This window comes from Pleurodeles waltl, chromosome 2_1, assembly GCF_031143425.1.
Source record: "Pleurodeles waltl isolate 20211129_DDA chromosome 2_1, aPleWal1.hap1.20221129, whole genome shotgun sequence".
Lineage (NCBI taxonomy): Eukaryota > Metazoa > Chordata > Amphibia > Caudata > Salamandridae > Pleurodeles > Pleurodeles waltl.
In genome coordinates, this window is record NC_090438.1 from 43,352,981 (window position 1) to 43,368,586 (window position 15,606).

The window sequence follows — 15,606 nt, forward strand, 5'->3', positions numbered from 1 at the left end:
TTGCTGCCAATCCTCATTCCTGTGTTGTTTCCTACAAATGGGGGTTACCTGCTGTAAAAATGCAGTCCTCAAATTATGTAGAATGCAAGTAGCTAGGAAAATAGTAAGAGACACAAACACACCAAACCTCAAATAATGTGACTATTATGACGTTTGGGGTGAATAATGTAGTCGAAAATTCAACTAGAGGGGGAAATATTAATATTGATAAAAACGATGTCAGTGTACACCATGATATTTGTGCGCACAACAATGAACTTGCATCGCTATTGGCAAATCCACCCAATGTGACCTCCTCAACCCCGAGTCATGATTACATTGTCAGACAAGCCCTGCGACCTAGGCCTGAAGCAATCGATTGTCAGATCACAGGTGGGAGTGACGTAGCCCGTAGACAAACGCACAAACAAGAAAACCCTGATCAGTCCCACAGATAAGGCGCAACACCACAAAGATCATAAGAGATTGGCCCCAGTAAAACAAATTTGGCCAGAGAGGCGCGTTCCCAAAACACCATAAAAGTTACGTACCAGATGAAGTTAGCCACAGTCAGCTAATCAGAACACAACACACAGACAACATGTAGTGATCACATGCTCCCCATGCCGACATCTGGCAAAGTTACCTACTGGCCTGCATTATGCCCACGCAAGGTCGAGACCCATCTGCACACTTTATCAGATGGTCAGATTTACGACTCTGTGACTAGGCCCAAATTATTCTCTCCTAAAAAAATAAATAGAATTATTGTATGACCTTTCGAGAATCTGTAACTTTGAGAGACAGTCATCAGACACCAAGGGCCAGATGTAGCAAGATATGATTTTGCGACTCGGAAATTGCGAGTCGGTGCGACTCGCAATTTCCGAGTTGCAAAATCATATGCAGAATGGTGTCCATGACACCTTCTGCGAATCGCAAGGGGGTTGCAAAGAGCCACCTCATTAATATTAATGAGGTGGGTTGCAATTCCCTGCACTCACAGGGATGGTGGCCTGCTGGAGACCTCCATGTCTGTGACTGCCTTTTTAATAAAGCAGTTTTTTTTTGTATTGCAGCCTGTTTTCCTTAAAGGAAAACGAGTTGCAATACAAAAGAAAAAATGAAACCATTTGGTTTCGTTTTTTCAGAGCAGGCAGTGGTCCGTTGGGGTCAAGGGCAACACACTTTTATGTTTATTTTGTCCTTAGGACAAGTAGGTCCAGCCCCCTGCAACACACCCTTTGGCTGCCAGTTTACAAAGAAAGAAACTCTCTGCAGTTGAGGTAATATGTGTGTCCATATGTTAATGCTGTTCGAACTTGTATTTATGGTTCATAAACGAAAAGCCTTCATTCTTAGGGTGAGCGCTGTATATGAACGCTTTAAGGTCACACTACACTATTGACAGTGGTTCCAGTAAAAAAAAAAATGTGTACACATGTTTGAGAAGTTTAACAATATGAGGCTAAGTATAATGCAACCAGAATGTTCTCTGATTAGATGCAAATGTTTACAGAAGCTTGTAAGCATGATTCCTTGCTTTCAAAGTAAAATGTTCAGATAAAACTGCAAGTAGGAAAAAAATGTTTTGCTACAATATAATTTTGAAGCGTAATTTAGTAAAATGTGTTGATGCATGCTAGTATTTCCAAAAATGTTCCTAATGGAGAAACAGTGTAACCATTAGTAACAAAATTATGGTAAGCATGAAAATAAATAAGCACTGGCACAGCCAACCGATCCAACATTTTTTGTGAGTCTTTGGTTTAGTCAATGCATGTCTTGTTTTGACATGACTTTTGAAACACTTTATTGTTGCGGGAGCTGCCAGGCCCTCACAATTGTAACAAACACTGGCAAAAAGAAAAAAAAGTTTTTTGCCTCAAAAAGCATACATTGCCACCAGTGGCGTAACAACAGCCCTGCAACCCCCCTCCATGGATTGAAATTGCAAATATTCAAGCCCTACTATAGTAGTAGCCCTGGCATAACTATGCTATTGTCAGAGCTCTTACATAATGAGATATCTTCCATAATTTGTTGCCGCACTACATGGCACCAAAGGGACAAGTAGATTTAAGAAGCAACCTGTCCCATGGACAAGAAGATATTTTATTAAATTCCACACCCCTGAGGTAAGCAAAATAGCAGTAAATGAATCAACATGGCATCAGCTATTACAGTGATATCAAAACAGTTTTGTGCAGTTTCTCACTGAGGATTTAATCCTATTGCATTGCCACTGCATTAGTCTTATAGCTTTATCAGTCAGCGAGAGCCCTTCCTTCCATGTGCCAGTAGGTGAAAATCACTGTGCTGCACCCCCATGCTTATCCAGGATCTAATACCTACATTGGGCACTCTTAGTATCCACAGATATACCTCAGTGTGCCCCAGGCTGTATGGCTAGGTCCGTTCTCTGCCTTAAAGAATTGGTACTTCACCCTTTGTGGTTATGCCTTCCCTCAGTCAGTCGTTTTCAGTCTTTCCATATGCCCTTACCATTTTGTGTTGCTCTCTTCTCAAAGCCATACACTGAGTGCCGGGTCTGATTCAGTCTCTTTTATGCCGTCCGAGGTTTCAGTGCTGCACTACTTTTCTGAGGGCAAGTCAGCTTTTTTCTGCACTGCCTGCTCAGTGTTGTCACAGGCAGCATATTCCGTTATATAGGGGCCCTCTGATCAGTTGCCCCTGATCCTAAGCCGCAAACTCCACCTTCATCTTGCTGTACTTGGATTTCCACAGCCTCCAGTCCTGGCAGGAAACAGCCTTTACAATGCAGACTGAGACACGCGTGTTGTTTCCCCGGAAGCAGAACAACGCTTGCCTGAACCACAACTCTGCCTGGAGTCTGCCTTAGCCACGCATATTCCTTAACCACGCATATGCATGGTTAAGGAAGAGAGTGGTCTAGCTGTGTGGATCAGTAACAGAAAGGATCAGGAGAGGTAAGTGGGGCTTGGGCCGGGTTTGGGGGGAGGGGCGTGTTTTTAGGGGTGGAGGGCAGTTTTAGGGCAGGGGTTCGGGGTAGTTTTTTTGGCAAGGGGCAGGATTTTAGGGCTCAAGGCAGGGGGAATGGGGTCGTTTTAAGGGCTGGGGCTGGTTTTTAGGGCTCAAGGCGGGGGGTAATGAGCAGTTTTAAGGAGGGGGGCAGTTTTAGGGCTCAGGGCAGGGGGGCTGTGGTCGGGGTAGTATTTAGCAGCAGGCAGGGTTTTAGGCCTCAGGGCAGGGGAAGGGAAAGGGATAGTTTTAAGGGCAGGATGAGATCAGTTTAAGGGCGAAGGGGTGAGGGTAGTTTCAAAGGCAGGGGCATGGTTTTAGGGCTCGTGGTTGGGGAGGGGCAGTTTTAAGGGGTGGGGTCAGCTTTAGGGCTCAGTGAGAGGGGGCTTGGGTAGTTTTTAGCAGGGCGGGAGGGTTTTAGGTCTCAGGGCGGGGGGAGGGTAGATTTAAGGGCAGGGTCGTTTTAAGGCTCAGGGCGGGGGGAATCACTCCTGGAATTGATCCATGGGCCTCACACCTCACTCAGTCCTGTTTGGGCTCAGGGCGGGGGGGGGGTAGTGGCAGTTTTAAGGGCTGGGGCGTAGTAGATTTCTGGGTTTGGGTATAGGGTGTTAGGGCACAGGGCGGGGGGGGGAATTTACCATGCATATTACTTTACCAATCATGCTTTTACAACAAAATTAGTTGTAAAGGCATGCGTGATAAAGACGCGGTCGTGGTTCACACCGCGTTGTTTAGGCATGCGTGGTTCAGGCGTGGGTGGTTGTGTCATACAACCATCTTGGCCAATCCCAAACAGGACTGAGTGAGGTGTGAGGCCCATGGATCAATTCCAGGAGTGAGACCTACAGTGGGCTGCCCTTTTTAGCTCCAGGACAGGTATCCTTCCATCATGATGCCATCATGAACCAAACTCTTCATTTTAAATGTCTGTTTCTGATGGATACAACTACCTGTGGATTCCTCACCTAATGAATACTCCCATGGCGCCAGCATTCGACGGAAATCTTCTTCCTAGTCTCTGCACGTCGACGAGGACGTCACTCTAGCCCACGCGACGCCGTCTGACGTCATACAGGCAATAGAAGGTCCTCGACGACGTGCCGACGTCAGTTCCCTTTTTTCCGTGCATTCGAAACGGTTATCTTCGAGGGAGCAACTGTTACTTTCGTGGTTACAGTGTATTTTTTGCTGCGTGGTCCTTCTCTGCAGTAATAATGTCGCAGAGAAAGTCGGGTTTTAAGCCTTGTCGTGAGTGTGGGGGCAAGATGTCAGTTACGGATCCTCACTCCGGCTGCCTTTGGTGTTTGAGCTCCGACCACGACGTCTCGACTTGCGATTCATGCCAGCACATGAATCCAAAGGCCCTCAAGGAACGTGAGGCTAAGTTGTTTATGGCGAAATCGAAGAAAGAAAAACATCACAAGAAGTCTTCTTCGCCAAGGCATCGGCGTCATCGAGACTCCCGGCGCCGTAGAGATTCACGGCGCCATTCAAGCAAGGAGACTCGTTCCAGGTCTTTGGATCGGCGCCGGAGGACTTGGGAGGTCAGTCCCACGGTCACGCCGCATCCGTCGACGCCGTTGCCATCTCCGGCGTCACCGACTTCACCTGGACAGGCGTCGGTGATTGAAGTGGTGCAGCCTCTGGTGTTGTCTCCGGCGTCGCAGACGTCGAGGCCGGAGTCGGGGTCGCCTTCGATACAGGCACCCCAGTATCCGGCTTTTCCCACCCCTGGAGCCAATAGTACCGCATTCCTAAATGCGATGTATACCATCTTCCAACAGATGGCTCCAGGGGGTGCTCCGGCTGGCCCTTTGGCCTTTTCATTGGGTGATCCATGCGCCTCTACGGCCGGCACCCTTTATGCCCTTTCTCCCTTTTGGGAACGTGAGCTCGGCGCCGGTGGCCGCTCCGGTGGCTTCAGAGGGATTGGCCCCGGAGATTTCCATCCCGTCGACGTCGGGATTTCGTCCTGTGACTCCGGTGGGTCCATCAGCTCCGTGTTCTCTACATCCTGCTCTTTCATCGGCGCCGAAGTTACCTGTGGCGCCGGACGCGGCGTCGGTTGCTTCTGGGGATCGGCGCCGATCTTCGACTTCGGCGGAGGCCATGTCGACTCCGCGTATCGAGCAGAGGCTTCATTCGAGGAGACGTGCTCTCCGTTTATTAGAGGAGCAGGAGTACCAACGAGTCCTGGAGGAAGGAGAACTAGAGGACTCGGGGGATGGAATGCATGGTCTGGATACAGCCAGTGGGCTGGACACTTCCCCTGAGTGGGATCTTTCGTCTCCAGGGGAATACACGGAGGAGGCTGCTTCCTTTCACGCTGTGGTACGGAAGGCAGCTAACTTTCTGGACCTACCTTTGCCGGTGGCAGAGGCAAAGCAGAATCTTCTGACAGAGGTGCTACATCCGGCCTCAGCTGCGGCGGAGCCTCTCTTGCCGTTTAATGACGCTTTGCTGGATCCGGTGCTAGAGGTGTGGAAGAGACCAGTATCTTCCCCAGCGGTTCATAGGGCCGTGGCCAGGAGGTATCGAGCTGCACCATCTGACCCTGGCTTTCTTTCTAGACACCCTACACCGGAGAGCTTGGTGGTGCAGGCCTCCTGTTCATCTAAATCAGCGCCTGGTTCTTTCCCGACGGTGCCTGGGGACAGGGACTCGAAGAAACTGGATGCGCAGTCCAAGAATTTTTTTTCGTCCTTCAGTCTGGCGTTGAAGGCCACCAACGCAACTTGTATTCTGGGGAGATATATCCATGCTCTGATGGATGACATTTCCTCATCATTTACGGAGCTTCCCCAGGGTCTTTTGGATGTTGTTTCGGACGCCCAGGCTGCTGCGACCCAGATTATTCAGTCTGGGCTGGACACGACCGACTTTTGTGGACAGAGCAATGGGCACGGCTGTGGTGGCAAGGAGACAGGCCTGGCTCCGTAATTCGGGGTTTTCTGCGGATGTGCAGTCAACCCTATTGGATCTCCCTTTTGATGGGGACAAACTGTTTGGGGCCAAGGCTGATTCGGCCTTGGAGCGATTTAAGGAGAGCAGGGCCACAGCCAAATCGTTAGGACTCCAAGCTCCTTCTTCCTCTGCCTCTTCCAGATTTTTCAGGAGGTTTCGTGGATTTGGGCGTGGCTCTTCCTCCTCCTCCTTTCGGGGGAAATTCCAGCAACCTGCCTCTTCCCATCCCTATAGATCTTTTAGAGGGAGAGGTAGGGCCCGCACCAGAGCAGCCTCTCAGCAGCACTCTGCCTCTTCCTCGTCCTCTGGAGGGGTGCAGCAGGGAAAGCAGCCTTAGGCTTCCACCATTTCCCACTCACTCCTCTCCTGTAGGGGGAAGATTACAGCATTTTCTCCGCAAGTGGAAGACTATTACAACGGACACTTGGGTTCTCAGTATTGTGGGAAAAGGCTACACCCTTCCCTTTCGGGAGTTCCCGCCCCCCTTCCCGCCTCGCCCATCTTATTGTTCAGAAGAACACCTCCTGTTGCTAGAACAGGAGGTACAAGTCCTCCTTTCAAAGGGCGCGGTGGAGTTGGTCCCAGAGCAGGAAAGGGGTCGAGGTTGTTACTCAAGGTATTTCCTGATTCCCAAGAAGGATGGTCGGTTGAGACCAATCCTGGACCTGAGGATCTTGAATTGGTTCCTCAAACAGGAAAAGTTCAAGATGCTGACCCAAGCTCAGGTGCTTTTGGCGTTGAACAAGGAAGATTGGATGGTGTCGGTCGACTTGCAGGATGCTTACTTTCATATCCCGATACTCAAGTCACACAGGAAGTATCTCCGGTTTGTGGTAGGATCGCAGCACTATCAGTTTGCGGTCCTTCCGTTTGGTCTTACTTCAGCACCTCGAGTCTTCACGAAGGTGATGTCGGTGGTTGCGGCAGAGCTCAGAAGGAAGGGGATAGCAGTATTCCCTTACTTGGACGACTGGTTGATCAAAGCCAAGTCTCCGGAGCTTGTGTCGCATCATCTGCAGTCAACGACTCAGTTGTTGTTCGACCTGGGTTTTTCGGTGAACGAGCCCAAATCTCACCTGGAGCCCTCTCAGCGCCTCCTGTTCATAGGGGCAGTATTGGATACAGCATTGGGTCGAGCCTTTCCTCCGCCTCAGCGGATTCAAGATATTCAGGAATTGGTTCCAATGTTTCGAAATGGAGCGGTAGTTCCAGACCTTAAGGTCCTTCGTCTGCTCGGTCTGTTTGCCTCCTGCATTCTGTTGGTCACGCATGCTCGCTGGCACATGAGGGCTCTTCAGTGGTGCCTCCGAAGGCAGTGGTCTCAACACAAAGGGGATCTAGAGAGTGCTGTCAAGATCTCCAGAGATGCTGCTGTGGACTTGAAGTGGTGGATTGCGAGCAACAATCTTTCGCAAGGAAAGCCGTTCGCGCAGTCGCCACCAGTGGCCACGGTCATAACGGATGCTTCCACTCTAGGGTGGGGAGCTCATCTGGGGGATCTGGAGATCAAAGGACTTTGGTCTCCAGAGGAACAGATGTTTCATATCAATCTGTTAGAGTTACGGGCTGTACGTCTGGCTCTCAAGGCCTTCCTCCCTTCCCTTCGTGGTCAGTCGGTACAGGTCCTGACGGACAATACTACCACGATGTGGTACATAAACAAACAGGGAGGAGTAGGGTCGTACCTTCTCTGCAGAGAAGCTCTTCGACTATGGTCCTGGGCAAAGGACCATCAGATTTGCTTGGTAGCAAATCATCTGGCCGGGGTCTTGAATGTACGTGCGGACGGTCTCAGTCGCCAATTCTCGGCAGACCACGAGTGGCGTCTCCATCCAGATCAAGCCCGTTTGATCTTCCAAAGGTGGGGGTTTCCTCGGGTAGATCTGTTTGCCACTCTGGAGAACGCGCATTGTCCGTTATTCTGCAGCCTCCAGTATCCGATGCAGGGAGCGTTGGGGGACGCGTTTCAAATAACCTGGTGTGGCCAGTTGCTTTACGCGTTTCCTCCCATACCCTTGATTCCTCGAGTATTGAGGAAGATTCGCCAAGACCGGGCGCTAGTCATCTTAATAGCTCCGGATTGGCCAAGGAGGGTGTGGTACTCCGACCTTCTCCAACTCTCAATGTGCCCTCCGCTCCGTCTCCCTTTCAGGGCAGACCTCCTCTCGCAGTCGCAGGGGCAGGTTTTACACCCCAATCTCCAGAGTCTGCACCTACATGCCTGGAGATTGAACGTGGCAACCTGAGTTCCTTCTCTCTCCCGTCTGATGTAGTGGATGTTATATTAGGGGCCAGGCGACACTCCACTAAATCTATCTACGCTAATAGGTGGTCTAAATTTGTTGCGTGGTGTGGAGAGAGGCAGATTGATCCCTTACATGCTCATCTATCGGACGTTTTGTCTTTTGCTCTGTCTCTAGCGCAGAAAGGTTGTGCAGTGGCTACCATTAAGGGTTATTTGTCGGCCTTGTCAGCCTTCATTTGTCTTCCAGACCAACCATCGTTATTTAAATCCCCTATTGTTATCAGATTCTTGAAAGGTCTTCTAAATAAATATCCTCCAAAACCATTTGTTATGCCGCAATGGGATTTGTCCTTGGTCCTGAATTTCCTTATGGGGTCCCCTTTCGAGCCTATGCATTCTTGCCCCTTAAGGTATTTGGTTATAAAAACAGTTTTTCTGGTAGCTATAACATCTGCAAGGAGAGTGAGTGAGTTGCAGGCCTTATCGGTAAAGCCCCCTTATACAACTTTTTATGGGGATAAGGTGTTGCGCCGCACCGCGCGGCGCGAGCCGAGAGCTCGACTTCTGCCGGGCGTTCGGCTCGGGCCGCGCACCGCGTTATTAAGACGCGGCGCGCCCCCAGCCTCTCCTGCGCGTTTCGAGGCCCCAGATTTGCTTGGGGCCTCGTTCTTCCTTCTGCCTTTCACTGTCCCAGGGGTCTCTGAACCCTCTTACCTGTTTTTCTTCGTTTCTTTGTCCTTTCTTCTTTTTTGCAGTCTGTTGTGTGCCTTTCTTTATGTTTTTTCCTCCTTCCCAGATTCCTGTGCTTTCCCAGCATTCCTTGTTCCCTATTCTCTATGGTTCCTCTACTATTCTGTTCTATGTATTGTTTCCCTATCTAAGATGGTGTCCTTTTACTTCCTGTGGGTCACTTCCTGTTTTTTGGTATATAAGGGCTGTGTTTTTCCTCTTTCTTTGCGCTGCAACACTTTCTGCTCAGTTAGTGTCTTCGTTCCTGATTTCCTTGCCTTTTGGTTTTGGATTCAGCATTCTGTGTTTTCTGATTTTTGCTCCTTTTGGATTCCTGTTTGTTTGTTCTTGTTTTTCTCCAGGAGTCTTCCTGTTTGGAGGTTTTTTCCCTTTTTAAGGGGTTTTTTCCCTCTGGCGCTACTTTCTGAAGGGCACGGTCTGTTCTTGGTGTCTCCATTGCCTACAGCACTGTGGCTACCAGAAAGAGTCGCCCCTTTTTGGGCCAAAGCCGAACATTGAAGATTCACGCCACCAGATCTGCAAATTCCAGGCGCAAGCAGCACGTGAGTCGTGACAGATTGCAGCGCCTAACCATTCCGACGTCCTCAAACACCATGGATAATACAGTGGCGGCTGCTGCAGATCCGGAGCAATCTCTGTTGACCACGATTCAGCAACAAGCCCAGGAATTGCAACAACTACGTAATGAAAATGCTGCGTTACGACAGGCTTTGGCCCTCCGCACCAGTGATGTTCCGACAATCTCCGCTTCTACCCCTTGTTTCTCTGGTGAACCAACCAAGCTTCGCGAGTTCTTGGATGCTTTAACGGTGTATTTCGCCTTCCGACCTACTCAATTCTCCCACGACAGGACCAAGGTGGGTTATCTTATCAGTGCCTTATCCGGTCCAGCCTTGGCCTGGGCAACCCCGATGGTGTCCTCCAACGACCCTGTATTGTCAGACTATTCCGCCTTTGTGAGTCGCTTCAAACAGATGTTTAGCCGTCCTGGATTGGAAGCCTCCGCTGAAGAAGCCTTGTGCGACATCCAACAAGGCTCCCAAGACGTCCTGCAATATATAACTCGTTTTCGTCAGCTGGCGGCAGAGACCACTTGGGTGGAACGTACTCTGGTAACATTATTTCGTAGAGGACTCAAAGAAGAAATAAAGGATGAACTAGTGCATTCTACCAGAGCGGAAGATCTTCGTGGCCTGATGGATCAAGCACTGTCCATCGAATATCGTCTTCAGGAACGGAGATCGGAAAAGAAAAGGAGTAGAGGGTTTGCCCAGCCAAGTAGCTCACGTGCATACCTGCAGCGTTCCGAGGAACCTCGCACTCCTGCTAGAGACATCGAAGGGGAACCCATGCAGGTGGATACTACCCGAGGTCCGCTCTCTGCTAGTGAACGAGAAGACAGACGCAAGAGAGGGTTGTGCCTGTATTGTGGTTCTGCTGGTCACATGCTCCGTACCTGTCCAGTACGTCCGTCCAGGCCTTCGGGAAACGTCACCTCCCGTCCTCTGTAGGAAGGGAGGGGACGGGATCTACAGCTATACCTTCCATCAGCTCCTTTAATGACAACACAACTGCCTTGTTCATCTTTCCTGTCCTGTTACAACTTCCTGACGGTCGTCAAGAAAAGACTATGGCATTACTAGATTGTGGTGCTAGTGGTATATACATGGACAAGACGTGGGCTGCTGCTAACCTAGTTCCTACTCAAGCAAAAGAAGTACCCGAACAGGTACACACTGTGGATGGATCTTTGATATCCTCTGGTCCTGTAGACACCACTACCCTGATGTTAAGTCTACAGGTGGGAAACCATCAAGAACACATCTCCTTCGATCTTATTACGTCCCCTAACCATACCATCATTCTTGGAATTCCGTGGTTCATCAGACATAACCCATATATAAATTGGGTTACCCGGACAGTCTCTTTGTCTTCGCAATTTTGTCATGAGAACTGTTTTACTTCCGACAAGTATTGGTCTCCGAAAAGATCCTTAGCTACTGAAGGTGCCACTGGTATGTCCATTAATACGGTCCAAGGGGTCCCAGACCACTATTTGGAGTTTCAGGATGTTTTCCAAAAACCGTCAAAACCTGTGCTACCTCCACATCGAGAATATGATTGTGCAATTCCATTGGAACCCGGCACAATTGTTCCTTTTGGGAGGATGTACTCCCTCACGGAACCCGAAAAGGAAGTTCTAAAGGAGTATCTGGACGAAAATATACAGAGTGGTCTTATTGTTCCATCGTCGTCTCCGGCTGGGGCCCCTCTCTTTTTTGTGCCCAAGAAGACTAAGGATCTTCGTCCGTGCCTGGATTTTCGAGGTCTGAATAAAATTACCATTAAAGATCGTTATCCTTTGCCTCTCATCAGGGACATACTGGAAGCAATCAGAGGGGCCCAACGTTTTACTAAATTGGATTTACGAGGAGCCTACCACCTTTTACGCATAAGAGAAGGCGACGAATGGAAGACAGCCTTCAGGACCCCATTTGGCCATTTTGAATATAGGGTTATGCCGTTTGGTCTTACTAACGCCCCCGCAATCTTCCAGAGATTTATGGACTCAGTGTTTTCAGACCTACTGAATCAGACAGTCGTGATCTACCTAGATGATATTCTTATTTATTCTAGAAATCCTGAACTCCATACTTCCCATGTGAAACAAGTTCTTCAAAGACTTCGTGATCATCAACTATTTTGCAAACCAGAGAAATGTGAGTTCGACATGACGAAAGTCAAATATCTGGGCTATCATTTAAGTCCCACCGGCATAGCTATGGATCAAGAAAAGGTACAAGCTATCCTAGAGTGGCCTTCTCCTTCTACCATAAAAGAAACACAATGTTTCCTAGGTTTAGCAAACTTCTATCGACAATTCATTCTAGACTTTGCCAGTCAGACTAGCCACATAACTCACACCTTAAAGAAGGACAATTTAAAGAAGGGGTTTGTCTGGACTGAGGCTGCTGAAGCAGCCTTTCAAAGCTTAAAGAGAGCCTTCACCCAAGCCCCCATCTTAAGACATCCAGATACCACCAAACAATTTATAGTAGTAACTGATGCTTCTGAGAGAGCCATCGGAGCTGTCTTACTCCAACGACAAGAGGATGATGGCCTTGAACATCCTGTTTTCTATTTGTCTCATATCCTTTCCACAGCTGAACAACATTATTCCGTACTTGAAAGGGAATTATTGGCTCTGAAAACAGCCTGCCTTGAGTGGAGACAGTTTCTGATGGGTTCCAAGGAACCATTTGAGGTGAGGACAGACCACCGTAATTTACAATGTTTAAGAAATTTTGTATGCCAGAATAGTCGTCAGGCCCGCTGGGCCTTTTTCTTCAGTCAGTACGATTTTTATATTACATATATTCCAGGATCTCAAAACATTCTGGCTGATGCTCTGTCTCGCCGATATCCAGAGTGTTCTCCTTCCTCATCCCAGTATCTTCTAGAACCCAGTAAGATCATTGGAGTGGCTCAGTCTTTCCTGGAAGAAGTACAACAAGAATACGCCAACCTATCGGACCATGACATAGAAGAACTAAGACCATTATTGTACAAGAAACAAGGATATTTTTATTACCAAGACCTGATATTCCTCCCTACAAACAAGGTGCAAAAGAAAGCATTACAAATGTGCCATGATTCCCCTGTAGCTGGTCATAGAGGCATCAAAGCCACACAAGAACTACTTTCACGATTTTTCTGGTGGCCTACCTGGAAACTGGATGTGGAAAAATACGTTCAGGCCTGTCCCATATGTGCCCAAGTCAAAATACCTCACACTAGACCGGCAGGATTACTACAGCCTTTGCCTGTTCCATCGGCCCCATGGCATACTATCTCTACTGATTTTATGTGTTCACTCCCACCATCAGCAGGAAACCGGGGTATCATGGTCACAGTGGATTCTTTCACAAAGATGGCTTATTTCACTGGCCTAAAAAAGCTGCCTACTTCTCAAGAACTAAGTCAAATATTCATAGATCATGTCTTCCGTCTCCATGGACTTCCACATACCATAATATCTGATAGAGGACCTCAGTACATCTCCCGATTTTGGAAGCATTTTTGTAAAACACTGAATATAAATAGAGCCCTGTCTTCAGGGTTCCATCCTCAGACCAACGGACAGACTGAGCGTCTGAACCAAGGACTAGAGCAATATCTTCGATGCTTTTGCAATTCTACCCAAAGTAACTGGAGCACTTACCTCTCTTTAGCTGAATTTTCCTACAATAACTCAGTCCATAGTGCCTCCAAGGTCACTCCCTTTTTCTGTTCCTATGGTTTTCATCCTACCTCTTTCCCTACTTCTCCACAATCCAACTCTCCTCTACCTGCTATTACCTATTTCTCCAAACGCCTTCTCCAACTCCATAAACTAATTCGATCTAATTTGTTACATACCAAGAGGTATATGAAGAAGGCTGCAGACAAGAGACGTACAACCAATCCAAATTATCATCTGCAAGATAAAGTCTGGCTCTCCTCCAAATTCTTGCCCTCACGTCTCTCTCAAAACAAGTTCACACCTCGTTACTATGGGCCTTTCCGTATTCTCCAGTTGGTCAATCCTGTCACTGTCCGTCTTCACTTACCCCATACATGGAAGATCCATCCGGTTTTTCATGTTTCTCAGCTTAAACCTTATGTGCCTGATCCTTACTCACGTCAGTTTCCTTGTCCACCTCCTGTCCTTGTGGATGATGTTCCTGAATATGAAGTGCAGGAAATTTGTGACTCTCGTCTTTTTCATAAACGACTTCAGTATCTGATTCATTGGAAGGGTTATCCTCTCAGTGAATGTTCATGGGAAGATGCCTCTTCCGTTCACGCTCCTCTCCTGATTCAACGCTTTCACTGTTTATTCCCTCTTAAACCTGGGCCTTCGGGAGGGGAACCTACTGTCGCGCCGCACCGCGCGGCGCGAGTCGAGAGCTCGACTTCTGCCGGGCGTTCGGCTCGGGCCGCGCACCGCGTTATTAAGACGCGGCGCGCCCCCAGCCTCTCCTGCGCGTTTCGAGGCCCCAGATTTGCTTGGGGCCTCGTTCTTCCTTCTGCCTTTCACTGTCCCAGGGGTCTCTGAACCCTCTTACCTGTTTTTCTTCGTTTCTTTGTCCTTTCTTCTTTTTTGCAGTCTGTTGTGTGCCTTTCTTTATGTTTTTTCCTCCTTCCCAGATTCCTGTGCTTTCCCAGCATTCCTTGTTCCCTATTCTCTATGGTTCCTCTACTATTCTGTTCTATGTATTGTTTCCCTATCTAAGATGGTGTCCTTTTACTTCCTGTGGGTCACTTCCTGTTTTTTGGTATATAAGGGCTGTGTTTTTCCTCTTTCTTTGCGCTGCAACACTTTCTGCTCAGTTAGTGTCTTCGCTCCTGATTTCCTTGCCTTTTGGTTTTGGATTCAGCATTCTGTGTTTTCTGATTTTTGCTCCTTTTGGATTCCTGTTTGTTTGTTCTTGTTTTTCTCCAGGAGTCTTCCTGTTTGGAGGTTTTTTCCCCTTTTTAAGGGTTTTTTTCCCTCTGGCGCTACTTTCTGAAGGGCACGGTCTGTTCTTGGTGTCTCCATTGCCTACAGCACCGTGGCTACCAGAAAGAGTCGCCCCTTTTTGGGCCAAAGCCGAACATTGAAGATTCACGCCACCAGATCTGCAAATTCCAGGCGCAAGCAGCACGTGAGTCGTGACATAAGGTGGTGTTGAGGACCAAGGCTGCTTTCCTCCCGAAGGTTGTTTCACCCTTCCATTTGGCTCAGACAATTACTTTGTCCACGTTCTATCCTCCGCCTCATCCTTCTAAAGAGGAAGAAAGACTGCACCGTCTGGACCCAAAGAGGGCGTTGAGCTTCTTTATTGATAGAACAAAGGATTTCAGGCTGGAGGATCAGCTGTTCATCAGGTACGTGGGCAAGAGGAGAGGAAAGGCAGTCCACAAGAGAACACTCTCCAGGTGGGTGGTTCTTTGCATTAAAATCTGTTACTCTTTGGCAAAGAAGGATCCTCCTGAGAGCATTAGAGCTCATTCCACCAGAGCTAAGTCGGCCACTTCGGCCTTGGCCAGAGGTGTTCCTGTGGTCGACATCTGCAAGGCCGCAACTTGGTCGTCCCTTCACACTTTTGCAAAACATTACTGTTTGGACTCTGAGGTCAGAAGGGACGGCCATTTTGCACGGTCAGTGCTGCAGGATTTCTTGGTTTGACCATTTAGGCACCCGCCACCGGGCGTGGTACTGCTTTGAGACTCTATTCATTAGGTGAGGAATCCACAGGTAGTTGTATCCATCAGAAGAACGAGTTACTTACCTTCGGTAACGACTTTTCTGGTGGATACATTAGCTACCTGTGGATTCCTCACGGTCCCACCCGCCTCCCCGTTGCCTTTCTGGTCTTACCAAGTAATCCTTGAGTGCGCTCCTCTTGGTCTTCAAGGTTGCAATAGATGTTGTATATATGGATACTTGTGTATATTTATCTGTATATATATATATATGTATATATCTTTGTGTACATACATGATTTGCATATATTTGTTCGTTATATTAAATTTACAGCTATTCATTGCAATATTGTGTATTTTACAAGGTTATGGGATGTTGCCTTGCTCTTTCATTGCATTGGGTTGTTGTTCTCATGCACGTAAAAAATGTTGGT